This window comes from Halichoerus grypus, chromosome 5, assembly GCF_964656455.1.
Source record: "Halichoerus grypus chromosome 5, mHalGry1.hap1.1, whole genome shotgun sequence".
Classification (NCBI taxonomy): Eukaryota; Metazoa; Chordata; class Mammalia; order Carnivora; family Phocidae; genus Halichoerus; species Halichoerus grypus.
Genome location: NC_135716.1, coordinates 155886442 through 155892946, shown reverse-complemented (window position 1 = coordinate 155892946; position 6505 = coordinate 155886442).

Sequence of the window (6505 nt, the reverse complement as noted above, 5' to 3'; positions counted from 1 at the left end):
CTACCCAAGGAGTTCTAGAGACTTCCACATCGTGTCCGTCCCTTGAGTTGAGTCAGTGACTACCTCCTCCTCCTCCTGTAGTTCTCTTGGTTCCCCCATGAGGAAGACCACCTGGTGTGGCCCCTCACAGCTCAGACCAGCCACCGCAGCCCAGAGAGAGACAGGGCCCTGCCACACAGCAGGGCTGGGCAGGGAGAACCTGCTCCCTACCTCGGGGGGAGGACAATGATCTGAGACCCCTTTGCCTTTAAGTCCCAGAGGCTCCAAAGACACCGGGCGATGGGACAGACAGGAGTAAGCAAGTGTCTGCACCCGCCCCCCCCAGCACAATTCCTGGCACCCGAGGGCCCCGCCTCAGCCTGGCATGCCTGCCTGGCTTCCTGCCCGTGTGGTTTCCCTGGGGCCTCTCCCTCACGTCCGCTGGCGGAGTAACCCCAGCTGTCTGCATTCCTCTGCTGTGAAGACGGCCACCTTAGGGCCAGGCCCAGCTGGGACACCCCTGAGTGTGAGAGCGTGCGTGCAGGTGAGGCTGTGCGGGGACACGCCCGCAGGCCCTGCCTCTCTGTGCCCATACATGGGTGTGCATGTGTGTGCACGGCTGTGCCCTGGGTACGCATTTGTTCACGGACGTGTGTGTGTGCAGGTACGCATGGGGGGGGGGGGACACAGACACCCGTGCGGACATTCACGGGTGCATGAGGGGTGCAGGGGGGCTGCGTGCAGGAGGGAACTTATGGATCCCCAGGGGTCCCACAGGCCTGTGGGCAGGGGCCTGCGCTCCTGCAGTGTCTGAGGTGGTGTGTGTTCCCCATGCCTGAGGGCCCTTGCATGGCTGAGGGTCAAGTAGCTGGGTACGGCCTCTCTCGGGCTGAGCCCACAGCCGGGAGGCCGCTGGAGGAAGCAAGAAAAAGGTGTGGAGAGCCCATCTGCCTGGCCGAGCTGCGCGTTTCCCCCCACATTCCCCTAGGTAACTCTCCTACCAATCCGGGGGCAGATGAAGTGGGATTTGAGGCTTGGAGAGGGCCCCCCGCTCGCCCGGCTTCACACTGCCTGTAAGTGGTGCAGCCGGCATTCCAGTCCACGTCTGCCTGACTAGAAGCTGCAGGCAGGGCGGGGGTGGGGGTGGGGGTGGGGGGGTGAGTGCGGGCTGCTGCAGAGGCCACAGCACTGCAGAGACCTGTGCGAGGTACGGCCCAGGGCCAGGCTGTTCCCCTGGCGGGCGGGAGCCTCAGAGCCGCCCTCCCAGGCCCCTGCATCACAGCCTCCACCTGCCAGGCTGGGCAATCCTAATAAACCCTCGCGAGCAGTTGCTCTGTGCCAAGCCCGGGTGTAAGTGTTTTGCATGTAGTAACTCATCTAAACCTCCCTGACACTCTCGGAGGCTGGTGCCCTTATTGGGCTGTTGTTATTATATGTATACAATACATATTACGTGAAATATTTATAACATGTAATAATAACTACTATTGTTATTCTCATTTTTGAGATGAGGAAATATGTCAAGTAACTTGCCCGAAGTCCCACAGCTGACAAATGCACAGCCGGGATTTGAGCCCTTGCAGGCTGGCTCCAGAGTCTGAGCCCCGAGCCATACACACCCCGCTCGAGCCGGCGTCTCCTCGTGCACGAGACCTCAGCCTCATCCCCTTTCTGCTGGGTGGTCTCCAGCTCCATCCTACGTGCAGCAAGCCCAAGGCAATGGAGGGCTGGGTGTGCCAGGCCCCTGTCTCACAGATGGGGAAACTGAGTCTGGACTGATATAGTGCCTGGGCCTGAAAAGGTGACCTCTAATGCCAGGTGCAGCCCTGCTTGGCCTGCTCCTAACCTGCTGGGGGACTTGAGGCAAGCGCCCTGCTCTCTCTGGGCCTCGGTTTCTGTCCCACCCCCAGAGAGCCGGTAGGAAGGGCTGTCCCAGAGTTTCCAGGTGGGGAGTCCTGGGAGGAGGCGGGGCAGGCCTGGCAGCGGGCACAGAATGGGCAGGCAGGTAAAGGTGAGACTGGTCCAGGGCTGAAGTCAAGGTGTGGAGCCGGTTTTCCCAGGCTGTGTCTGAGTAATCCTGTGTCTATATTTATCTCCTCCTCTCTTGGGTGAGCAAACAGAGCCCAGTGGCAGCCTGGCCCACCATCCCCCATGCCAGCACGTTTCCCTCACCTGTTGATTGGCCCTGGAGAGTACCGCAGTCTTGGCTCCAAGCTCAGCCTGGTCCACATAGAGCAGACAAGGATGCTCAAACCCGGTGGCTTCCATGATGAATCTGATTGTCAGGGAAGCTCCACGCAGGCCTCTGAACACAGGGGCAGCCATGGCCTGAGCAATGGTGGTGCCTCAGGGGTCTGGGAAAGCCCCGCCCCACACAGGCGCAAAGGATTCCCTTATCTCGGACAGCCATTTTCCTTCCTGCATATGCACTTTGGCCCAAGTGGCCGCCCCGTCCCTCCAAGATCTGAAATTCCCAGAGGAAGAAGTCTGCATGTATGGTGGTCTAAAGTCAAGACTGCTCTGGGGTTGAAACCTGGTACCCTGACCTTGGGCAAATAACCTGTGACTCAGTTTCCTTGCTTGTCAAATGGGGCCAAACCTTCCTATTTCCCAGGGATCTTGTGAGCATGAAGTTAAAGACACGATGAGCTGGCAGATGGGATGAGCTTGCTGGGGAGGAGCTGTCTTTCCCTACTTGCTTCCACCCTCCCAGGCCCAGGCCCATAGCAGTGAGCGGGAGCCCCACAAGGTCCACAAGGGGACATATATGTATATGACTCTCACAACATGCACACACTCACGGACACCCCTAATTCTGAGAGGTGCATATACACTCAGGACGGATTAGGTAAGTTAGGGCTTGGACCCTGGGAAGATCCCAGAAAGAACCAGATACTAACTTTGCTGAAACCCTTCCCAGAGAGGGCAGGACAGGTGGCCAGTCAGGCCAAAAGAATGATGGGAAGAGAAGGGCATCTTGTCGAGAGATGGCTCAGCCTGGACTGTGCCAGGGCTCCATCCTCCTGACCCCAGCTGGGCTCCCTGCTGCTAGCTAGGCTCCTGCCCCAATTCTGGCCTCTGCCCTGGTGGTGCCACCTTCCTGACCCTGGGGAGCCCTGGGCCTGGTGCACGTGCACCACAGCCCTGCCTACTCCCAGGCTGGATTAGGCAGAGTCCGAGGACGTGCTGGGCTGGCAGGCTCACGGGCGGGGCGGGTGCCGGCGCTGGGGCTGCCCTATGCTGGCTTGAGACTGGGCCACAGCAAGGCCTTGTATGGCTCTGGCAGGGTAGCTCAGCTGGCGGCACCCATTGGCTGAGCCGGCACTCCCAGCCGGGGCTGCCGGGGCCCCAAACCACGGTAACCAGAGCCGCCGGGAGCTGGTGGATTAGCATGGCCGCCTGCCCACTAGCCTGCCTGCCACCAGGGCTGCTCTTTTCCTTTCCTAAAAAGGCAGAGCTGGGCAGGAGAGTCAGGCAGGTGAACCTGGGCCTGGGGTAGGGGAGGGGTGGGCAGGGTGTGCGGGTGGCTGTGCTGAGGGTTCAGGAATCCTAGCGCTGGCCTCGGGCCAAGCCCTCCTCGGCTCGGGACATCCGTTTTCTCATCTATAAAAGGGGGCAGTGGGCAGCTGGGTCTCCCTAAAGTGGCTGAGGCTTTGATGGGACCAGGGGAAATGTATGCTAGGGACCCCAAACCCAACGCAGATTCAAGGGCTGCTCAGTAGCAAAGAGGCAGATTCTCCTTCCATAGGAAGCCAACCACTTCCCAAATATAAGGGCCTGGTTTTAAGTCCCAGCTCTTCCACTTACCACTATGACCATGGGAGGCAGCCGCATCTGTCTGAGCCCCAGGCTTCCTCCTCTATAAACAGGATAGGGCTACAAGCCCCCCTGTCCTGTGATGAGCCCCTGCAGTCAGCCCCAGTCTGCTCTTTCTCAGCTGCCCTCTGTCCTCCCCTGACCCTTTCTTCTGCCCATTTCTCTCCACTCATGCCCATCTCAGGCTGGCCTGCCTTCTAAAGCTGTCCTGCCTGCAGTGGCCTGGCCCCAGGAGTCTCCAGGTCCTGAGCCCAGAGAGGGTCCAGGCCTTAGGATGAGGACAGGGTCAGCCCAACCCCGGATGGGGAGCCAGGCAAGCTTGGCTAAGGCCTCTGTGGCCACAGACAGCAGCTTATGTCCTCCTGAGGCTCTGGGTCAGCATCTCACTAGGTCAGTGGCCCTGCCATTTGCTAGGGTGTGATTTGGGGCTCAAGTCTTCACATGAAAAATGGGGGTGTGTGCCCTGTCCTGCCTTACTTCAAAAGGGAAAGTGCTTCATGACCCGTAGGGAGCAGCTGTGGGAGGCCTGGATGTGTGTAAATGACTGGGCGGCCTTGGGCCCTGTGGCAGGTGGGCGAGGGCAGGTGGCGAGTCCTGCAGAGAATTCACACACAGTTTTCAGGCTCTCAAGTATGGGAAGCCAAACCTTGGCACCTGCCGGTTGATCCTTGGGCCTTCGGCCTCTGTCATGGGGAAGCCATGTGGCTACCAGATGGCATTGCTGAGAAACCAGGCAGCTGCTGGGAAGCAGCCCCAGCCTGGGCCTGCCTTGTCCCACTGCTTCCTGGGCAGAGGAGGTGAGCTGTCTGAGACCCAGGGCTCCCCCCCGGGGCCAGAGTTCAGGTCACGACGGGCTTCCATGAGGAGCTGCCCCGGAGTCAGGTCAGTCTTCACGCTACCTCTGACTAGCTGTGCACTTGCAGCTGGTGGTGGTCCTTTCTCCTCTAAGGATGGGGGCAGTAACTCTCATCTTCCTGGGTTGTCATAAGGACTGCAAATCAGGTTTGTAAAATGCTAGGCACAGGGCGTGGCATCCACGAATGCTCTTCTTTCCGTGGGGCTGTTTGGGACATTTCCCACTAGCCTGGACTGAGACCCAGGGTCCACAAGGACTTGCTGTCACGCGGCCGCTCCATTGGTGGCTCGTCATCCTTGCACACCCCACGATTCTAATGCCAAAGGCCGTCTTCACCCTCTGGGGCCCCTTCCAGACCTTGGTTTTTTTTAACCCCCTGGAAAAATCCAGCACCTTTGAGGCTGACGTCATCGGCCCCGCCCTGCCCCCTGCCACCCCTGACATCTGCTGGTCTCCTGGGGGCACTTCTGACGTCGGGACATCCTAGCTTTGTGTGATTATCATGAGGGTCGCTTCCAGGGGCTCTGGGTCTCGTCCCTTAGGCCCGGCCACGTGACTTGCCTTGGCCGCTGAAATGTGAGCGGAGGGAGGTGGGCTTCCAGCTGGAAGGATTTATTTGTCAGCGCGAGGGAGCACAGCACTCTCTTCTGCCTCTGAGGTCAGGGGAGCACGGAGATGCAGCCTCCATCAGTCTGGGTCTCTAAGCGACTGGGATCCGTAGAACTGCCCTGCTGACCCACATCGAAAGTGTGGCCAAGGGGAAAAATATGCTTCCGCTGAGTCAGCCCCGGAGTTTCGGGGGTGCTTGTCTCTGTGGCAGGCAGCTCCTCTCCCGACTGCTACCTACTCCCTGGCTCAGAGCCCCCATCTCCCCCCAGGCCCTGCAGTCACCAGAGGTGCCCTCCACACCCCGGCCACTCGCCCCCTGGCCTGTCCCTCTGCGGTGGCCTCCTGGCTCCCTGCGCCCCAGCAGCCTCGCCGGAGGCCAGCCACCCTCTGCCACACCTGGCTCGCCTCTGAAATAATGAGCGAATGAGCTCTTTCTGTTTTCATCCAAATCCCCTGTCACTTGACCACTGGCCTCTCTCTGTATCAGCCACACATGTGCTTCCCAGCCTGTGAATTTGGTTGGCATAACTCACCTCTTCGTTTGCCATAGTCTCATGTCCCGCACCCCACTGTCCCTCTGTCCCCCGGCTGGGCAGAACCCCGACCCTGACGCACCGATCTGGTTGCCTGCATCCCGGCTGCTGAGCACCGTGGGAGAAACCACACCCGGGGAGCAGCCGGGGCCTCAGTGCCTGGTTCCCCTGGCCGGCTTTCTCCTGCTCCCCTCCCCGCTCGGTTTCACGGAGAAGTCCCTCCGCAGGGATGCTCTCAACTTCCTCTCACCCAGCAGGCACTGACTTCCCTGCACCTCTTCCCGTGGGTCACAACGGAGGGGGTGTGTGTGTACTTGATTTTCACCATCTCCCTCCCATCAGCAACTCCCCCCGCCCCCCCCCCCCGCAGCACTTGCGAATCTTTCTTCCCTGGGCCCCATATGCCCCCTCCCACTACTGCCCCACTCTCCCCTGGGAAGGTGTCCCGGATCTGCTGTCCCCACTTCCCACCCTTTATTCGACACCCAGCGGTACCTGTGAAGGGCCCGCTAAGCACCAGGCACCATGCTAGGCCAGACTTCCCCGAAGTCAGCAGCGATCCCCTCATTGCTGAAACAGAGCCTCTTAGGTTCTCAGTGCTGAACTTCTGGGCTGCTCCTTCTCATGGCTTTCAATTCCTTCTCTGACCCTAAGGTGTTTTCCAAGAAAGGTCTCCAGGACGACTCAGACCCAGTCTGGATGAGAGCTTTTG